Consider the following 23338-nt stretch of genomic DNA (forward strand, 5'->3'; position numbering starts at 1 on the left):
TGGATTAGGGTGGGTCCAGGTTTAGGGTGTATCCTGCTGGGAATAGGGAGTATCCTGCTGCCTCAGGCCCAGCCCACTCCTTGAGTTCCCTTTGAGTTCTCACGGGATTCAGAGAGTATTTTGGGATGCAGAGCCCAGTGGAAGTGCTTTTTCCCCAGAACTTGCGTGTAGAGTGCTGGTGACAGTTCAGGAATAAAGAATTGCTGTTTGAATCTACAAGGCTGTGAGTGGCTCGTGATTTTGTGCCCAGCCAGACTGCGGCAACTAACAGTGCCACTGATTATTTTTTTTTTAATTTTTGCAAGATCTCTCTCTCTCTCTCTCTCTCTCTCTCTCTCTCTCTCTCTCTCTCTCTCTCATATGACAAATTGAAATCAGATATGCTTTTTTACTAAGAAACACTCTCAGCATTTAATAAAATATTCTATAAAGAAAAAGGGTTTCACTGATTTTCTTAGAGCCTCACTAAATTGCTGAGGCTGGCTGACTTTAATCTAATGTTATAGAAGTTTGCAATATATATATATATATATATATATATATATATATATATATATATATAGAGAGAGAGAGAGAGAGAGAGAGAGAGAGAGAGAGAGAGGGTAGTGTTCATTTGACTCTTTCTCTTGGGGACTGTGCCAGGGTTACCTTTTTCTTTCACTTCTACCTTATTTCTGCCTCCAAAGAAACTACCCTTTACCCTCATACTACCATTGTTCCACCATTAGACTTTTTAAATCTGAACTCTTGAGTTGGTCATTCTTTCTCTCATCCCTTCACAGCACATTTTTCTCTACCCGTACCTATTCCACCAATACTTTTTCATGAATACTCACTACTACATACTCAGTATCCACCAAGGTCACATCTTGATCCATCCCTGTTCTGTCTTTTCCATGGATCACTTTAAGATCCCCTCCACCCAGATATCAATAGTCCAGAGTAAGGTCAGGTAAGGGTGTTATATATACAGGTTTTTAAAAGTCATTTACATAACAATAAGCCTATTAAAATTAGGATGTATTTTGTCTTAGGTTAAAAAAGAAAATCTACAGACTGCACTGTTATACTGAATTGTTTAGAATTTATTAATCTCAATAATTTAGAAAAAGAAATTCTATAAAAAGGAGAATAAAGGAAAGAACATAATATATAAAATTGACAAATTTGAGGACACACCAAGTGTACATATCAAGGAGTGTCATATATCAGTGCTTTCAAAAGACAAATTAATTTGAAATAAATGTAGTTAATGTGAGATGTAGTAATCATTTTTTAATTATATATAATGATAGTATACATGTATATGTACAAAATGCATCTCATATAATTATGAGTATACATTGCAAAAAATGAACTCTACAGTATTTATTTAATTTTTCTGACAACAGAATGCATTATAATTCTTATTACACCTATACAGCACAATTTTTCATTTCTCTGGTTTTATACAAATTATATTTACATATATTCACTTCTTCATACATACACTTTATATAACAATATACATCATATTCCACCATCATTTTTAACCCCATGATCCCTCCCCTCGCCTCCCAACCCCCAAAAGGTCATTTTGATAAACAATGATATATGCTATAAAGTTATAGAAAAGAGTATATACCTTATAATAATATGAAGAGATAAAGTTTTGTAACTAATACATAGCAAAATAATAATAATAATAATAAACTTGCCATTTAGACATTAATAAATTATACACCTAGCACTATTGACATCTTTTCCCAAAAAATTGACATCTTTTCCAAAAAAAAGGGGGAGTTATTTGTGGGGGAAAATGGTATTCTATGCTTTCTTAGTATCAAGAATAAATTATTTTCAGAAGTAATATATATTTCAATATAAAAATAAAATAGAACCAGGTTCCATGGCACACACCTCTAATCCCAATGGATTGTGAGGCTAAGGCAAGATAATCCTGAGTTTAAAGCCAGCCTCAGAATCATAGCAAGGCCCTAAGCAACTATGTGTGACCCAGTCTCTGTGTGCCCCTGATTTAAATTTCCAGTAAGAAACAACAACAAAAAGAATACAATGTTTTGATGAGGACACAGAACAAATTATCATGAACTAAAGATGGAGTAGAAATTGCTGTTATTTCATCATGAAAACTGTATATATATATATTTCTCACCAAGCAGCTTAGACCTGTAGAAATTATAGTATGTGTGTACAACGACAGTGTACAAGTATGTGATAGCATAAGACTAGAGCTATACTTGTCAATACAGTAGAAATGTGCAGCCTAGGAGGAAAGAGGAGGTGATTCAGAAAAATAAAAATAATAAAGTTTGAGAAAAAATGGTTCTGGAGCCCAGAAAGATTTTCGGTTTAATTAGAGTACAAAATACCACATAAGTATTATACTGAAGTTACATCTGTTAAATACATCACATGTATAATGGATTTCAAGGAAAATATGTGGAACTTATCACAAACAAAATAAAAATGTACAAAAGCACATAAAATAACGTGTGTAAATAAAACTAATCATTACAAAGACAATTATTTTAACTCAATTTAATATATAATATTTTCCTATCAAAATTTTAGCATGTTTTTCTTTAAATACAAGGAGAGAGCTGGACCTGTTGGTGCACAATTGTAATCCCAGTACCTTGGGAGATGTATTGTGAGCTCAAAGCCAGCATCAGCAAAAGTGAGGCCCTAAGCAATTCAGTGAGATACCGTGTCTAAATGTCATACAAAATATGTTTGGGGCTGTGGCTCAATTCCCCTGAGTTTAATTCCAAGTACCAAATAAAAGAAAAGAAAGAAGGGACCAAAAAATTATCTTAGAAATAAAATATATGTAAAATACCCCAAAACCTTTAATAAAAAAAAAAAAAAAACAAATAATATAGTTATTGTTATGAGACACATTTAATGTATATTATGAAACTATATTGCAATAATACAGACCAATATATCATAATATAAAACAAATCTGAAACCATATTTAGATCAATAATATTGTTAAGAGCAATAGAAAGGCATATGTAAAACCGACCATATGAAAAATAATATTAGACGTGAATGAATGAATCTATCCAACCTAAAGTTAGAATTGGGACATAGAGGCAAAGTTCACTGTTAGAGTGTGTGTGCAGAATGTGCAAGATAGTCAGATCCAACCTTAGCAACACTATAAAAAGCAAATATTAACAGGGAATGATGTTGAAAATAAAGCAGAATATTAAATGAGACACTCTCCCTCCATCTATAGATAAATTTAAGGAAAAAAAAAACTACTGTGAGTATCTCTTTGGCAAAATCATGAATGAGTAGAGAGATTTAGATACACTGGATATTAGTCCGGTCTTAAGTAATGTACCACATTTGGGACAAAATTCCCAATTACCATCATCACCTCTAGTGAACAGAAATGTGAGAGAGGTTCTGAGGATGTTGCTCAGTTTTTAGAGTGCTTGCCTTGTATGCAAAAGGCCCTGGGTTCAATCCCTAGCACCACAAAAAAAAAAAAAAAAAGAAGGGAATATGAAAGAAATGATACAAAAAATGGTGATATCTAGGAGCCATAAAATTTTTCACAAGTGTTTCATCAGCTGTGACCAAGACACAAAAATACCCAAATATCAAAGCTGTCAATTTATCTAAAAAAAAAATCTGCCAGCATATTTTCCCAATTGCTGTTGCTGACAGATGAAGTTCACTCCAGCTTGTATTATAGGTGAAATAGGGAGGAATCCAGTAAACTACTCTAAGCCTGACTGAGATTTTAGCACTTCCTGAATCCTGCCCAACCCTGATACACTAGTAATAAGGCCAGAACTACCAATTCCTCCTAGAAAAAGTTTTTTTTTTTTTTTTTTTTTTTTTTTTTGTGGGTGTGTGTATGTGTGTATTGAATGTTTCACATTTAACATATTTTGTTTATGTTACTATGTCCTGGATACACTAGTAATAATGCCAGAACTACCAATTGCTCCTAGAAAGTTTTTTTTTGTGTGTGTGTGTGTGGATGTGTGTGTCAATGTGTGTACTGAATATCTCAACTTTAACATATTTTATTTACCTTACTATGTCCTGAAGTTCCAAACTCTAGAACAAAAGGTGACTGAGCTAATGTAAATCTCTGTAGATTTCAAACAAATGAATTTACATCCTTTTCCCAGCACTTTTATGAACTATGATACCAAACAGCTGTTCAGAAAGGAGCTTAAAAAACAATGATCCCTGTTTATTCCAACAAATCTTTACAGAATAGTCCTACATTGGCTACTTCATATGAACTTTCCTCAGGGATAAAATGCATCAGTCAAAGAGATTTTCTGTAGCCTGGGCAGTGTTGTTGAAAAGGTTATTATAATAATCTAAAAGAGCTAGGTGTGGTGGCAAATATACTAGAGGCTGGAGAGGAAAGTCAGGAGGATTGTGATTTGAAAGACAGCCTTAACAACATAGAAAGGCTATAAGCAACTTATTGAGATATTAGTGATATATCAAGGTCTCAAAAAAAAAAAAGAAAAAGGACTGGAGACATAACTCAGTGGTAAGCACCCACGGAGTTCAATTCCTAGCACCAAACCACACCAAACAAAACAAATATCTGAAAGATAGTAGGGACTCCAGAGTATAGGTGCATATGCATAGATAAAAATTTTGGTTACAATATAAAGTTAATAAAGATACTTTTGAAAAAAAAATTCATGGTTCTTTTTTTAAAGAGGGAGAGAGAGAGAGAGAGAGAGAGAGAGAGAGAGAGAGAGAGAGAGAGAGAGAGAGAATTTTAATATTTATTTATTCATTTTAGTTTTTAGTTTTCGGCAGACACAACATCTTTATTTGTACATGGTGCTGAGGATAAAACCCAGTGCCACATGAATGCCAGGCAAGTGCACTACCGCTTGAGCCACATTCCCAGCCCCTATAATTGTTCTTAAGAGCTCAAAATAAAAATGCCATATAATCCACTAATAATAATTTTTTTTGAAGCAGGGTATCATTGTGAATGTCTGTACTCTCAGTGGCTTGGGAGGATGAAACAGGAGGAACTTAAATGCAAGACCAGCTTCAGAAACTTGGCAATGGCCTAAGTGACTCAGTGATATCCTGTCTTATTAAAAAAAAAAAAAAAAGGGATGTAACACAGTGGTAAAGTGCCTAAATAAGTAAAAATAAATAACAATAACAATTCTTGGTTTTAAAAAATGCCCTATAACCCAGTAATTATAATTCTGGATAAATATCTAAAGAAATTGGAACACTTTTGTTAAAGATATTACTTCACTTCCATTTTTATTGTAGGTTTATTCACAGTATCTAATAAAAGGAATCAAATTAAGTGCCTTTTAGATGCAAGGTATCGATGAAAAGGTTTCTTCTAGCTGCAGATCATCCATCTACTTGCCTTAAAGGCTGCATACTTACAATTCAAACTGTTCCCGAAAAGGCAAGACTGAGATATAGATTCTTCTGAATACTCCAAGAAATTTTGGTACCTCCGGAAAAATTCTGTAAGACTTTTCCAAAATTAAGGAATACGTAAATTTTGGAGTTTGGAATGTGGACAACATACAGTAAATTCTTCAAGGGAGAATCTTAATTCAGACACTGTGATAAGGTGTCTGGTCTGGGGAAGAAAGAGGAAGTAAAATCAGAGTTTGAGATAAAACTAGACTTTGCTTCACTGATTTCTAGGTTATTGATTTAATCCAAACAGATATTGGAAAAGGGTTAAAGCTACTATTTAAAATTTATGTAAAACAGGTATTTAAAAAGTACCAGGAAAGAGCTGAAGGTGTGGCTCAGTGGTACAGTGCTTGCCTAGCATATATGAGGCCGTGAGCTTAATTCTCAGTGCCCCATATAAAAAAATTAAATATAAATAAATATTTTTAAAAATACCAGGTAAGGATTTAGGGTTGTTGCTCAGTAGTAGAGTACTTGGATAGTATGCATGAGGCAGTCTGTTTGATACTGGACCCACATTAATAACAATAATAATAATAATAATAATAATAATAATAATAATAATAAAAATATATTTTGTTCATCCACAACTAAGAAAAAAATTATTTTAAACAAGTACAACAGCACTATGGCCTGTAACCTTCTAATTATCTGTGTTCTAATTAAGCCCTTGCAATTCAACTTTCTTGTTATTTAAATTAAAGTCCAGTTCCACTTTTATTTCCTGCCATACCAGGTCTAAGGAGTTTGCTTGAATATTAGGAATGCTTCTAAATGTCACTTTAATAAAGTCGTTTTACATATTTAAAAACTCAGTTGAAAGCAAACTTGGTGGCACAGGCCATAACCCCTGTGGCACAGAAGAATTATACATGGGTATCATGAGTTCAAAGCTACCCTCAGCAAAAACAAGGCACTAAGCAACTGAGACCCTCTCTCTAAATAAATACAAAAAAAGGACTGGGGATGTATCTCAGTGCCCCTGAGTTAAATACCTGGTACAAAAAAAAAGAAGAAAAATGAAAAAATTCACTTGAGGACAAATACATTAAAGAAACAAACAAACAAACAAAAAAAAAAACACCTTAATTTTGGACAAATTAACTACACTATTGTGAGGATGGCCTTAGGCCTGGCCTAAAAAAAACTCCATTTTAAAAACTTCAGTTTGAAACATGCAGTCCCACCAGGCATGCCTAAAGAAGCCCTGAAGTATTGCCTTCAGACATAAACAAATCACTTCCCCTCACCATAAACAGAGTGAGGCCTCTGGCAGGTTGTCCTCACCTAATAAGAGGGAAGGGTGAGAAGACCAAGGTGCATACCACCAGACCAGATGTTTCTGGCCCTAGAGTAAATGATTTCATGGAAAAATCTGGTGGTAACTAACAAGGATTGAAAAAAGGGTAAAAAAGCTGCAAAATTTAGTATAAAGAGTCGAGCAAATGAACAGATGTTCAGCCAGCTCAATAAAAAATGCACTTGAGCTGGGGAGGCTGATGAGGTCTTGGAATGACATCTCATCACTTCTCACCATTTGTATTTTCCTCGCCACTCTTAAACTCTACAGCCACACCTTAGTGAGAGGGGGAAAGGTAAAAGACTATATGATGTTCTTCTCATGTGATGAAAACTCAATTTCAGTGGGGAGAAACCCAATGGGGAAAATAAAACCAAGAGGCAAGATCTCCCACACACCCAAAATATATACTTTTATGAATAAAAATTTTATCAAAATTACTTTAAAATTTCATTTAACTTTTGTGCTGTCTGGTCTTATGAGAAAGCAAATTTTATTTTAACCTTCTAAGCAATGTCCTAAGGCATTAAAATTTTCCCAGAGGGAAAAACAATATAATGCATTAGTATAATTTAAAAATTTCTAGTATTCATAATAAAAATTAAGAAGGACAGCTTAAATCAATTTAATAACTTAAACCACTATATCCAAAATATTATTGTTTTTGAAAATATAAATTGACTAATAAATAAATGTATTTTTCAAGCTTCATCCTAAAATTCACTCTTGACGTCTCAGGGATATCTATGTTCACCACAGCTATATTATATGTTTGAGATTCATAAATACCCTGACCTCAGCAAGGTGAAAAAAATGGACAACTCAGTTCTGTGTCATAGGTTTTGGAATAAACATACCAAACAACATTCTCTCAGGGCCAAAGAACAGGAGAGACTCTGCACTTTGAGAGAGAAGCCATCTACAACTCAGAAGTGTACAAAAGTGGAAACTGTTTCTCACAGGATTCTGGGCATTGGTCCATTTTCATTTTAGAAAGCATACTTTAACCAAAAGAGGTTGATATCACTGGAGAGAAGACTCTAGGTAATCAGATCATCAGTAACCCAGAAACTAGAGTCTAAATATTTTAAAAAATTTATTTTGCAGTTTTGTCTTTAGCCTAATGCAGGGTTGTTATTTCAATTTTCTTCTTTAGTATGGGGTACTCTGAGAATATCATCAAACATTAAAGGCATAGAAGTCTATACATATTTCCATATAATTCAATAAAGCCTGTCAAGAGATTAAAGTTTAAATTTAAATTAATAAATATTTAACCAGAACCTATAAGGCACATTATGTTTTTCACATAACTTCTGTTCCACATGTGATTGAATCCTGGCATTCGGCCCATGTTTAGTGAATTAGATATCTATCACTGAATAAGAAGAAACCATATAAAATTATTGTCTCAAGTGTGGGCTTATCATCAATTAAGCCTGGGTTCATATGGGATCTTTTTACTGCATTAGGTGATAGTTGGTAAGGTTACTGAACTTCAGAGGGAGATATGGTTGCCAAAAAAAGCACCCTTCTTCTCAGAATCAAATAAATTAAGGTGGGCTCATTCTCATGGAGGTGACAGTGTTATGAAAGTAAAAACAAAGTATTCAAAGTGTTTCCTGACTAATACATTTTCATAGTCACAGATTTACATAAGTCACTCACAAAAAATAAGAGCTCAGATCCAAAATTTGTGAAATATACTCTGCACTTTGGCTACAAGAGGAGTAAAAACACATTGTCAACTTTATGTATACAGATAGGGCTAAAGAATTGCTAATATGTTGACACTCGGTATCATTCTGTTTTTTTGTAATGGATGAGGTTTACATAGCTGTTCAGTGTGAAAGAATATTTGAAAGGTCTCCTGAATATTAACTTTACTGGAATTCAGGATCAATTCTCTGTGACTCCAAAGCCACAACTCACATCCTCTAGACTACATGAATTATAAATCTTTCATTATTGTCTTAGAAGTTAGATAGTGGCACAATAAAGCAGAATATTTTTTTTTGTACCAAGGACTGGACTCAGAACACTTTATCATAAATCACATCTCCAGCCCATTTGTTTTTAAAGACAAGCCAAGTTCTTACTAAGATGCTTAAGGCCCCACTGAGTTGCTGAGTCTAGCCTTGAACTTAAAATCCTTCTTCCTCAGCCTCTTAAGTCACTGAAATTGCAGACATACATTACAATATTGGCTCTTGTTTCCTGGTTTATGAATAGGCATAATTGAAATGATAAGCAGAGAAGCAGCTATTATAATCACCCCTTTATTCTGGCTTAATTCCTAAGGTTTAAATATTGAAACCCATATTTCAATGTATACTGAAGGTAACATTATCTATTATAGTCAACAGTCTGTTGATCTCCATCTTATCCAGACAATTATTTACTGCCTAAACTTGATTTAATTTGAAAATGTTACTCAATATGTTTGAACTTCTGGTTTTTCTTCTGGCATTATTAGGATACTAGGTTCAAACCATACAGCCTATGGAAAATTATGGTGTGCTTATAGCTAAAGAGAAGACTATATGATAAATAAAATTTTAAACTCATGAGGATGAGTTATTTTCTTTATTTTTATGTAACCTTGGTGAATAAGATACAGAGTACACAACCAAACCTTAAATCTTTTAAAGTAGGCTCTAACTCTAGTTAATAAAGAAAAATATCAAATACAAAAAGTTGTGTTGCAAAATCACATAGCAGTTGGTTTGTTATCAGAAGCACAGGAATGGGTTTCTGCCATATAATAATATCAGTATGACTTCAATACATATGATATCTTTAGATGCAGCCACACAGCAGTTGATCAATGATAAGTTGCAAGAATGATGAGCTTGTTTAGATACCATCTGGAGATGGCTTTTAGTAATCCTAGACAGGGGGATTGTGTTCTAGTCATATCACAATACAGCATATTTTTTGAAGCCTGTGGATGCAGAGCTCTTACCTCCTTGCTAATAGATCATTGCAGAAGACTTCAGGTGTGTAGATTTTTTTTGTGTGTGTGTGTGTGTAGATTTTTTGATGATGAAACCTATAAGAGTGGATCATTGGAAAGGCCAAACATGGCTATAGCTACTCTGTTGTTGATGCTTCCAAAAGGTTATTGTTATTATGATGATGATGATGATGATGATGATGATGATGATGATGATGATTATAAGTATTATTATCATTTATTTAAGTAATGAATACCTTGATTAAGTGTATACATTTATTGTCATAAACATTTTTTTCTGAGCATGTCTTCACTATGTAAAATATTGATCATGCACCTTTGTTTTCTGGCCTATATATGAAAGGGCCTATGGAATGATGCAGGATTCTGAGGGCTGAATGCTCTGGGCTACCTGGAGCTATTGTTACCTCTGCATAAGCATGACTACACTGCCAACTCTTCCTCACATCTCTCAATTGCTAGAGACCAAAATTTTACATCCTGGGTCTCAACACCCACACAGCAACTCGCATAGTCTTTAGGATATTTGCAGGTGAGAGATATCTCAGTACTGATAGATTAATGGAGATTTTTAGGGGAGTAGTGGCAACTATGGACACGAAGAAGCATACAACACTTTGTTGCCTCAGTCCAATTACAGTGAACTCCTGTGGAGAGCTGTTACATAGTGGGATTAGTTCCTTGTAAACAGAAATAAGGATTCTGACTGCACTGTGTGCAAACACAAACCTTGGAAGTTGAACTATCAATGAACTGCTGAAGCCCAGGCCTCAGCCCCTGGCCAAAGAAAAAAGTGGCAGCAGTGGCATAGATGATTTGGAGAAGTAGTCAAATGAGCCATGTGCAGCTGCTGTGGCCATGGGATGAATGGTTTCTATAGATCTGACAGCAAAAACTGATGCAAGTGTATGAGAGACTACCAGAATGAGAAATTGCAAAATAATCAAGAAGTATAGGAATCCAAAGTATATCCAGTAGAGTAAGATCTCTGTATTTTGAAAATACCCATCAACCTTCTCCATTGTGATGATTGAGTCTGGGGAGAAGAAGAAGGATAAAGGCCTTCAAGTCCAGTCAATGGATGATGCATAAAATGAAACAACAGCAGCCAATGGCTCCAGTGAACAACTGGCATGGCCAGCCCAGGTATCCAAGTTTACCCCATTTTACCTGTTAAGCAGAACTGGTGGACTTTTAAAAATAATTTACCCAGGTGGCAAGAGAGCAAGATTATTATTTTTTGTCTGTAAGAATTAGAGATAAACAGCGTTCTGTGTTGCACCTTAAGAATGGAGAGGTTAGCATTGCTCCTTACAGTTGAAGTTGTAAAATGCTCAATGCCATGAGGCATTTAAGGACAAAAAAAGACCAAGTATGTTAGTACCTGGCCAGGCTTCCAGAGGGCTGTATTTTTAGCAAGTAACCAAGGTCATAAACACTCATATTCAATCTATGTACTCAAGGTCAAAAACATTTGTTTGTGAGCATGCTCTTACATCAGCAAAATGTTGTTGATATGCCTTCTTTGTCTGACCTGCATAAAAAAAGTTCTATTTAATAATTTGGGGGGCTGAGTTATAGAAGCTAGAGTTTGGTTATGGGCTATTGCTGCCTTCAAAAGTAGCATGCCTACCATCCCAAAAGTTCCTCACATCTTCATTCAACTGCTTGAGCCCCAAACCTTGCTTTTTTGATATAAGCTCCTGCACAACAGCCACAGATGTGAAATCATTTTAAATTTGAGACTATCACAAATCCTCTGCTTTATGCAAGGGGTATTGTGTTGTTTTGTAGACATACTCTCAGATAAAATTCATATAGTGGATATTTAGTATATTATTTATTTTAGATTACACATATGGCCTTAATGTTGTCTCACCCTCACTTTTTTAATGTAGTGTTTCATATTGTCCATTTACAAAACTTTTGTGATACAGACACAGTCCTTTTGTTGCAGTTTCCATAGCATCCTGCATTTTCATCATGACTGAAATGAAATATGGCTGTTTTCAAATTTCTCCTGATAAGAAATTTTAAAAATATTGCTTGTTCTTGATTTTTCAATTCAATTTTCAGCAATTTCCCAAGTTTATTTTAAATCCTTGCTATTAGCTTTAGATGTTTTTCTCAAACATATTATCCCCATTGAATAAAAAGTTCATCAGATGTAAAAATTTTGGTTTTCTTTTTTTTTTTTATTCTTTCTTTTCTTTTTTTTTAAGGGGAGAGGAATGAATACTTAACCCAGGGTAGTTCTCCTAAACCCCTATATCATCAGGCTTTTTAAATTGTATTTTATTTTATTTTTAGTTTTCACACAAATTCTTGCTTAGTTTCTTAGGGCCCTCTCATATTATTTAGGCTGAATTTGATATTGTGATTCTTCTGCTTAAGTCTCCCAAATTATTAAGATTGCTGACATGAGCCACATATGTGTGTAACCCCCCTCCCCTTTTTTAATAAATGTCACTACTTAAAAATGTCACTACTTAAAAATAATGATGAATCATGGCTTCTTAGAGGAAGTAAGTTTTGCCTTTGGGTCAGGCATATTTGATCTTGATATGTACTTAAAAATTGTGGGCACACAACAAAGCATCTTTGTAAGATCCTGTTTCAAAATAAAAAAAAGAAAAGAAAAAAAATTGAGGATATAGCTCAGGAATATTAATTCTCTCAGTTTAACCACCTGCACTACACTCATATAAACACACACACTCTCACACACACACACACACACACACACACACACACACACACACAGTACTTGTGGGATTTTGAAAATATTTTTTAACACTGAACAGCTGTATTAACCTCATCTATTACAAAAGGCAGAATTAGTGACATAATATCATGGGTCCTTTAGCCTTATCTGTGTACAGAAATTTGGTAATGTGATTTTACTCCTACTCTAGCCAAATGCAGAATGCATTCTACAAACTTTGGGTCAGGGCTCTTCTTCTTTTTTTATGGCTTTTATAAAGTTGTGGCTATGAAAGAGTACTAGTCAGGTACCTAGTCAGGAAATATTTTTTAATGTTTTTGCTTTTGCTTTTAGAATACTGTCTCCTCAATGAGAACAAGCTCACCTTAATTTATTAGATTCTGAGATATCATGTGAAGAAGATTCAGGGTGCTTTTTTTTTTGGCAGCCAGATCACCCTCTGAAGTTCAGTAATCTTAACAGCTAAACATATGCAGCAAAAATATTGCAGATGAATGCAGTTCAATCCAAATGTGAACTAGTAAGTTTTAGAGTGACTTCTTATACAGTTATAGACAACAATATACCCAGTGGAGGGAAAATGTCAGGTTTTAATCATATGTGGTACAGTGAATATCTGGAAAACAGCAGATATCTTATAAGCAGTATTTTAATTTCTTTTATTTAAGTTCATATTCCCAGCCCTGATCCTTAGTCTTTTAACAATGAAAATGGACCAGCTTGCCTTTTGGACTTGATTCTGGGCCCACTTGGCTTAGGTTGGAGTCAGTGCCTGAAGACTTGTCCAATAGTCTCTTAGGTGCCATTCTTTTAATCATTTTGTAGTTTTTCTGTCATGGATCAGGAGCCTAAATTTCTGTGCTAAGAAGAAGCTGAAAACAAATCACAGTGAGAACTCTGAAAACCCTGAAAGCAAGAAAATGATAAGTGTGCCTTGTTATCTTGAGACTGGATAAGTAGGTCGTTTGAAGCTGGCAAGAGTGGCAATGGCGGAAAATGAAAATTGTGGCTAGGGACTTGTTATGAGGGGGCAACAATTGTGATATATGCAGTACAGGAGAGAAATAAAGAATTTCCATGCACTTCTGCCCCTTTCAATGCTTTATTCATTCAATTACTCAACATAATTTCACTCTATAGGTTCTTAATCAAGAAAACAACAATTCTTAATGCTAGGTACCGCAATAGACATAATCCACTCACAGCTAACAATTATAAATTAATTCTAAGCACTGTAAAGCACACGTAATAATGACAGGCTAATTACAGACATTCCCTCTGCATGCTAAGTTCAAAAGTCTCAAGCCTTAGGCTTTATGTCCAGCATATGCACACTCACTCAGACCAGGGTGATCAGGACAAAAACCAAGGCAGGGCTTTCCTGGTGTGGAGCAGATGACTGGTTGAGGAGAGGATGATAGGGAGAAGTTGCAGCTCTCACCAGGGTCCAGACAAGGGCATAGAGTTGGAGAGTGGTGAGTATTATGCAGAGGATCAGGAAATGAAGACAACTAATGTGATGTCAGGTCCTCATCAGGCTATCCATCTCAAGTGCATCTTTGTTTTGGCTGGCTGAATCCCTGTTCATTAGCTGTATTATTTACATAAAATTTTGGGCTTTTTGACCCCCCTTGCAATCTTCTTCAGCTACTACCACGCTTATCATTATCATTTACCCTGGGGTCAGAAACATCTTGTCTGGTGGTCTCCACCCTGATATTTTTTGCCTTTCTCTCTTATCAGGCTAGGAGATCCTGCCAGGGGCTTCATTCTATTTATCAGGTTGAGGGGAAATAACTTGTTTGAGGCCATACTGGAGTGCTCTGTACGTGTGTGCCTGGTGCGACTGCAGGTTTGAAAGTAGAATTTTTAAAATAGAGTTGTGTAGGCTCAGGCCTGAGGCCATCTTCACAGGACTCCTCAGTGGGTCTCTGTGGCAGATCAACCTCCATCCCCCCCCCCCTTACTAGTCTAGTGAAGCTTAGATCAGCAGTTAAAAACCTGGGCATTTTGTTCCATAATTGTATGGTGTTTTCAGCTTGTCTCTAAAGCCCTTTGTGGGCATCCATGTGCCATGAGTCCAGCATGTTCCCACATTGTGTGGTGAAGACTGGAATAATTATCTGAAGAGAACCCCAACTTCATTTGTTGTTTCCATGCACAAGAGAGATTGTACTTTTAGAGCTTGTTATGGAGGTTTTTTTTTTTTTTTTTAATGTGTGTGTGTGTGTGTGTGTGTGTGTGTGTGTTTTGTTTTCTTTTTGGTACCAGGAATAATTCAACCCAGGGGTGTTCCGCCACTGAATCACATTCCCCAGCCCTTTTAAAATATTTTTATATGGAGACAGGGTCCCTTTGAGTTTCTTAGGGCCTCATTAAGTTGCTGATGCTGGATTTTAACTCAATGCTCCTCATGACTCCTGAGCTTTTTTAATGTAGGGGAAGCAGTATCACAAATTCGGAACAACAATATAAATTCCAGAACTTCAGCTTAGCTCTTCCTAGGTCTGAGAATTAACCTCTAGTTTTCTAGCTCTCTGTTCACATATTCAAATCTAGGGTTCTTTTTTCATAGTGAATTAGTATAAAATAGAAGGGATAGTAAAATTACAGTGTAATCAGGATAATGAACCTCATTCTAACACAGCTGGAGGCTAACTGGGAGATATGTTAATGAGCACCATTAAGGCCTATTTCAAATGTAAAAAACCTTAATGCCCACTTTTGGGAATACCTTCAACAAAGTCCTTTGTCCCATGGTGAAGTTGCAAGAGGAAAGATGGGTCATGGAAAAGATGAAAATGAACCCATATGGTAGTCAGGATGCCTTTTCTAAAACCTATTTTAAATATTTTTTTCCATGTCTGCTGCAAAACATCTGTAAACTTTTAAGATAGCACACAAAAATGAGTTTATCTGGTATCATTCCCCATCCCACATGGTGGGAGTTCTATTTCAACTTGCTTAAATAAATAGATTTTATTCTTCAAAATTTGTGAGACAAGCACACAGATGCAATTGGCAAAGTGAGAAATTTTGTTTCATCTCAAAACTCCACTTTCAATATTATCAATGACTATTTTCCCATATTTCGTTTCATTTTTCTTCAAGAACTAGAGAGCATTTTCAAAAGATTTGATTTATCATCTTTGTAGGAATGGTGGAAAAGCTCCATAAACTCAACAAGCAGAACTGTAGAGGCCTGTTACAGAAGAGAAGGGGGAAGGGGGAAGAAGAGAGAGAGAAGGGGGAAGAGAGGGGGAGGGGGATGGGGTAGAGGGAGAGGGAGAGGGTGTTGATATTTATGAGCTCAACGGGGATGAGGAGGAGCAGGGGGGAGTGGGCTCTTACTTCTTTATTGGCTGAGAGTTCACGCCACTTTGGGGATTTGGAGGTGTGCCATTGTGCCACTAAAAGTTCACGCCATTCAGTGTCATGGACCTGAGCTCCTGGAAGAGAAATGCTCCAGGCACCATCTTTTTTTTGGAGAGAGAGAGAGAGAGAGAGAGAGAGAGAGAGAGAGAGAGAGAGAGAGAGAAGAGAGAGAGAGACAAAGAATTCTTTTATTTTTATTTTTATTTTTTTTTAGTTTTCAGCGGACACAACATCTTGTTTGTAGGTGGTGCTGAGGGTGGAACCTGGGCCGCATGCATGCCAGGTGAGTGCTCTACTACTTGAGCCACATTCCCAGGCACCATCTTTACCAACAATCCAAGCTTTTTAAATATGAATAAAGCAGAATAAAATTAGGTGACATTAAAAAAGAATCTCTTCTAAATGAGGTAGTGTAGTTTATGTGTCCCAATAAAGGTCCTCAATTCATTTTGTTTTCATATGTAAGACCTTTTAATTAAAATGGCCCTGACCCATAGAAACATTCCAAACATTTCAGTAAGCACCTTTCTCTGGTGTGGCAGGAAAATAAAAGTGGGACTAACTTGAATTCAAACGACATGAAAGATCAATCTCTCTCTTTCTTTCCTTTTTGTTTTTTTGTTTTTTGTTGTACTGGAAATTAAACCCAGGGCCTCATGCTTAGACGGCAAGCACTCTACCAGCTGAGCTATATCCCCAGTCCCATATTTTGGGAGTCAAAACCAGGGATTGAAGTCATGGGCGCTCTACCACTGAGCCACATCCCTACCCTTATTTTTTAAATTTTTACTTAGAGAAAGGTTTCACTGAGTTGCTTAGCTTCTCACCATTGCTGAGACTGACTTCAAATTCAGGATCCTCCTATCTCAGCCTCTGAAGCAGCTGAGATTACAGGCATGCACCACCATGCATGGCCAACTTCCATCTCAAAAACTAAAGTGCACAGCAAATTAGGTCACAGGCTGTCAACAAATAGGTACACTATGAAAAAAACTATTTTTTAGTTGTTGATAGACCTTTATTTTATTTACTTATATGTAGTGCTGAGAATTAAGCCAAGTGCCAGACAAGTTAGCTACTGTTAGACCAGGACGCAAGAAAAGAACACCGACTCCAATTAAAATCAAATTAAAGCAAGCTTATTATTTTGACCGGCTGGGCTGCCTCTCCCTCCCAAAATGGTGGGAACAAGACACCACCCCAGCTTTCCTGAAGCCCAGCTTTATAGCCCAGAAAGTTACACAAAGGGGGGTCACAGATAACAGAACTCTGACAAGCATCACACTAATGGTAGTTTACATTTTTTTGCTGGCCCCAACATCAGAATTTATGAGGACCATTAGAGCCTCAGAGAGGGTCGTTGTCTGGCCAGGGAAGGCCAATATTTATGAGGTGTCACTAAGTTTCAGAGAGGGCTGCTATCTGGTCAGAGAGCCAGGCATGGGTGAGTTCAAGGCACGGGCAGGCATTTCAAGCAGGTTCAGAATTTGCAGTAATTTATAGTAAAGCTGAAATTATCTTTTCATGGTTTTGTGGCGAGATGCCCAATTTTAAGAAAAGATCAGGTTGGGTCTATCACTACCACTGAGCTCCAGCCCCAGCCCCCTGGTACATATTTTTTTTTTTTTTTTTTTTTATGGTGGATACTAGAGATTGAATTTAGGAACACTGGACTACTGAGACTCAGTCTCAGGGTTATTTTTTACTTCATTTAGAGATGAGATTTCACTGAGTCATTTAGCACCTCACTTTTGCTAAGGCTGTTTTGAATTTTGATCGTTTTGCCTCAGCCTCTCCAGCAACTGGGATTACAGGCCTGCACCAACACACCCAGCCTTTGGTATATTTTCAATACCTATTATAAATAGATTTTAACCAGTAGCCTTAAGTCTTTTCTAATATATGTTTGGATTGAATCCATAACCCAGAAATCAGTGAAACAGAGAATCTAGTTTTATCTCCAAAACTGTTTCTTCTATTAGAGTGTCTGAGTTAAGATTACCCATTGAAGAATTTACTGTATATTGTGGTTTCATCCTGACCTCCCATATGTACCTCGTTCTGAGTTTTAGAACAGTCTGAAAAAAGGTGCCCACAGATACCAAATATCTTGGAGTACTTAAAAAACACCAGTATCTGAGTCTTGCCTTCTAGGTACCAGTTTTAATTTTAAGTGTGTAGTTTCTAAAGGCATTAGTTGAATAATCAGCAGCTGGAAGGCATTTTCTGATAATACCTTCTATCTAAAAGGCACTTAATTTGTTTCCTTTTATTAGATACTGTGAATGAAGATACAATAAAAATAGAAGTGCAGCAATATCTTCAGCAAAAGGATTTCAATTGCATTACATATATACCCATATTTTTTAAATTTATTTTGAATTTAAATTACATGCAAGTTCAATCTATCTCTTTCTCTCTTTTATTTTATTTATTTGCTTATTTGTGGTACTGAGGATTGAACCCAGGGATTAACCCATGGGCATTTTACCAATGTGCTACTGTAAGGGTAAAAGAAATTGAAGTTAAAGCATAAAAGTTAAAGGGTAAAAGACCGGGTGTTGTAAAGTTTCTAAGCTGCAAGGTCTGAGTTAAAATGTAAAGGATTAGGTATTGTTAGGTTTCTATGCTACCTGCAAAACCTGAAATTTCTGTAGCTGTTAAGACAATGCTTGGAACTGCCCAGTAAATATTTCCCCTGACTATTTGGATTGTTTAATAAGGGCTCTGTGTGGTCGCACATAGGCATTGCAGGGCCTGGACCAATCAGTTTAAATGTAACCCCCTCCTTAGGAATGACCTATCACTCCAGCCTGACCTGTTCCCGCCAATGAATGAACCAATCATGTTTAGGAGTTGTTGTTCAATTTTCCCGCGCCTCATGATGATTTGTTCTGATGTATAAAAAGCCATCCGCCTTCCCCAAAAAGTGTACTTAAGCAGTGCTCAGCCCCTGCTCGGGGCTCTGGGCTGCTTTCCCTTCTTGAGTGGGCACGGAGCCCCAGCATGCTGGTTCAATAAATCCCCCTTCTGCCAATTGCATGAGTGGTCACTTGGTGGTCTCTTTCTCCGACGTTTCGCGGGACCCTTACACTACATACCCAGTCTCCACCACTTTTATTTGTTTATTTATTATTGAGACAGGGTTTACTGATATGCTTAGGACTTTGCCAAGTTTTTGAGTCTGGTCTCTAACTTGAGATCCTCCTGTCTCACCCTTCTAAGCCACAGAGAGTACAGGCATGTACAACCTTGTAGTAGTACCCCAAATTATTACTAGTGTATTATGTAGCATTTTTATTTTGGGCTTTTAAAGAACCTTAACACTTTTATCAAAAATATATTTATTAAATGTATGCTGTTGCCAACATTTTTTACATGTTTTTGTACCCTGAATCCTTATGTTTATTATTTTTTTTAATTTTTGGTTTGGTGCTGAGTATTGAACCCGGGGGTGCTTTCCACTGATACACATCCACTGTCTTTTTTATGTTATATTTTGAGACAGGCTCTCACTAAGTTTCTTGGAGCCTTGTTAAGTGAATGAGGCTGTCTTCAAACTACCAATTCTCCTGCCTCATTTTCCTGAACTTCTAGGATTCCAGGCATGTTTCACCACTCATGACAATTTTACATTATTATAATAGCCATTCCAACAGCACTGTACAGGCTGCAGGAAATTCATTTGATTCATGAATTAAATCCCTGAGGCAAGTTTATGTGAAGTAGCCAGTGTAAAAGTGTTGTGTAAAGATTCCTTGGGAATAAACAGGGATTTTTTTTCTAACCTCTTTTGTGAATGACTGTTGGAAACCATAGTCCATAAAAGTCCTAGAAAAAAGAATGTATATTTATTTGTTTGCAGTTTACAGATATTTGCACATGCCCAGTCACCTTTGCATCTAAAACTTTAAACTTCAGAACATAGTAACTCGAACAAAATTTGTTAAAGTTGAAACAGTGCACAAACAAAAATTTTAGGAGCAATTGGTAGTTGTGGAGTTATTACTGTGGTCAGCAGAGTTGGGCCAGGGCTCTGGAAGGTCTCACTCAGGGTATTGGTGATTTACTTTATTCTACATTATTACACCCACAATACAATACTCCCAGCAATAGTAATTGAGAAAATATGCTGATAATGTCTTGAGCTAAACTGGCACCTTTGATATTTGCCTACTTCCCTGCACTGATCCCAGCTGAGTAATTAACATGCAACCAGAATGTGAATAGGGTATTTCCTGGGCCTATTGTTTTGGGGTCAGCTGCTCCATTAGTGTGTGGGGGGGTCTGAAACCAGGCTGGTGCAAGTATTTTTGTATATGTTCCTTTGCTCTGGCTGAGATCTATCATTTTAAATGACAAAAGATTTAGAGTAATGTGCTCGGACATATTTTTCATACACTTCACAGTTTACATCAAGAAGAAATGCCGCAGTCTGTCTGGGCACAAAGCCTTGTAGGTTCAAACAGCAACACTTTATTTCAACTCTCACCAGCATTGCACACGTGCTTTTTGGCCAACACCACTCACATGGCCCTTCCAGCAACCCCCCACACTGCAAATCCCTCCTCCGGCACTTCCCCAAGCAATGGGCACTCTCCGGGAATCCCCAGGAGAACTCCAAAGTAGAGCAAGAACTTCAAATTAGCGGGCGCCCAAGGCAGCAAGAGCCACAGCATTGCCTGACAGGAAAGGTCAAATATACAATGCAATCAATCCAGCATCATAGCAATTGGATATAGCTTAACTCAAATCATCATCTCAATGGTTCCCTGGCATAACCTTTCAAACATTCCCTGTCACCTTTCAAACATTCCCTCTGGCAAATGCCAGGCATCATTCTGACTGGCTGTGGCTCTCAACAAAGAAACAACAGCTAGAATTTATCTCAACACCCCTTTACATACAAAATATAGGTTGTCATTGAATATGTTGGAAGTTTAATCAAGGATTATTAATTAGAGAACAGGCTGATCTAGAGAGAATGTAAAATACCACCAAGTGCTATGTTTTCAAAACAAAAAGAAATGTGAGATATATAGACATGCAGAATATTTTTTTTAATTTTTTCTTTGTTTATTTTATTTCATTTTTAAATAGAAAGCAAATAGAGGGAAAAGGAGACCAAGGTGGGAAATATAATTACTGGCAGGACTATGAAACATTAAAAAATAGAATCTAGATTTCAGAAAAGAAAGATTTGACATATTGTATTTGGAGATGTGGATGGCATGAGTGTCCATGATAAGAATGTTGTAAGCTTCTGAAAGAAAATTGATATGGTGAAAGAAGCTTCTGTAACCCAGATCCTTACTTAAGCCATTTTCTGTCCCCCAAATAAGCCATGCTAGGTAAACCACTGCTTGACTCTACTGCTGAATACTGAATAAAGAAAAGATTGCCAATGAGAGGTTTGCTTCATACCTTCCACCTTTGTCATGTTTGTGTCATTTATGCTATTGTTAATCAATCCAAAATTATACAAACAGTAATGACATTTCAGCCCCTTTGAAATTTGTCAGTGAATTCCTGACCACTTTGATGGAGGCTCACAGCAGGCCTATCAGGTGCCCTGGAGAAGACTTGGACCTGAATGGCAGCATTAGAACCTTATTTTCCTCCTTCTGAAATTAATCAATATTTTGAGATGACTTTCTGGCTGGAGGCAGAAAACAGGAATCATTTCAGAAGAACTGAGTCAGCTCAGAAATGAGTCAAACCTAGCTGGGCACTGGGCTCAGTAGTTGACTGGTCACAAATATCTGCAGTGGCCTCATGATTGGCAGCCTTGCACAAAGAAAGATCAACCTTGGTGCTTTCCCAGTTTCCAGGTAAGTCACATGGATCCCAGGCATTGGGCACTCATCTGCCTTCCTAAAAAACCTGCAAAGCCACTATCCAGTTGTTCATTCTTAATAGTTGCTGAACACTCTGTGCTTTTCAAGGCGAATAAATAAATAAATAACAGCATCATGACTGCTCACCCCAGCCTGCTTGTTTTTATGCAAACAGAGTTGATCTGTTTCAAAACAAGCTAAGTGGGGCTGGGATCCTGGCTCAGTGGTAGAGCACTTACCTAGCATGTGTGAGGTCCTGGTTTCGATCCTCAGCATCACATTAAATAAATAAGTAAATGTATTGCGTTCATCCACAACTAAAAATTATTTTTTAAAAAGAGGCTAAGTGTTCTGTCTTGCTCCCCAAGTGGTGCAAAAAGTCACATAATCATTAAGAGAGACTCAAGGAAGACGCAGGCATGGGGCGCCAGCAGGAAGAAGTCCACAGCTGAGGAGGGTCTGACTCCTGGTGCTCAGGAATTTCTAGAGGGAAGAAAAGGAACCCAGCGCCTCTCTGTGAACCGTGCCCCGGGCAGCGGCGGCTGGGTCCCCTGTCAGCCGAACTGGACGGGTTTATAGAGGGTTTCTCGAGGTCCCCAGTCCTGGGAAGGCAGTGTCCCCCTCTTGGTCTTTCTTCTTCTTTTAGTTCACTTGGGTCTAGGGTGGGCAGCAGGCGAGCAAGTTGCCTCGGGAGTCGGAGCTCGCCCACACCAGGGCGGGGGACAGGCCCGAGGGCAGCAGAGCCTGGCAGCAGGGGAAGCTAGAGCTCCCAGTCCCCTCTGTGGAGAGGGCAGGAGGCCTGTATTGACTGTGGGCTGTGCTCCGGGCTCCATGCACCAGGCCTCGTCCCTGGATCGCTGGGCTCTGTGAAAGAATTCCCCACGCAAAGACACTTCGCTGGGAGAATTCCAATTTTATTGCAAAAAGCAGTGTGCTTATATAGAACTAAGGGGGAGATGGTAGGGTTTAGATAAATGGCAGGCAACCCGTTTATTGGCAAGTTCTTTCAGATATCAGCTCCAGAGCCCAGGAATTAGTTCTCATTGGGGCTAAGGTTCCCCGCCAGCGAGGTTTGAAATTGGCGCCGGTGGGAGAGTTCACACGGGTGGGAACTTTTTGCGCCACTGCAGAAAAGAAGAAGGTAGGAAGAAGAGGTGCTTAGGCGCCATGTTGGGTTTTTTTTCTCTGGGGTATGGCTGCCGTTTATACTTTTCCCAACATTCCTCCCTTTTTGTTTTCTTAGGAAGTGGGAAGCCGTTGGTCAGATCCGGCTGCTTCCTGCTGTGCGGGGGCGCTGTGGGGCCTAGAAAGGGAAGTGGAGGAATGTTGGGGGGGCAGGTCTGGGGATATCATGGCAGCCAGAAATAAAACCCAGTGGCTATAGACAGCTAATTCCGTAGGGGTGAAGTCTGTGAAAGTTCCCTGAAGCCACAAGTTGTCGATGGCATCGAACCAGTCCTGGATGGAGGAGATTGTTGGTATCAGCCACTGGTCCTGTAACAGAGACTCTAGGAAATACTGGAAGCGTTGCCTGGACATGGCGTCACCAGCACCTGAAGAAGATCAGAGCGAATAAAAACAGAATGAAGATAAAAATTAAAGCAAATGTCAATTTTTGGCAGAAGTTCCATGTTGGGGGACTGACAGAGAAGAGGCCAAGGGCCATGAGG

This window comes from Marmota flaviventris, chromosome 19, assembly GCF_047511675.1.
Source record: "Marmota flaviventris isolate mMarFla1 chromosome 19, mMarFla1.hap1, whole genome shotgun sequence".
NCBI classification, from domain to species: Eukaryota; Metazoa; Chordata; class Mammalia; order Rodentia; family Sciuridae; genus Marmota; species Marmota flaviventris.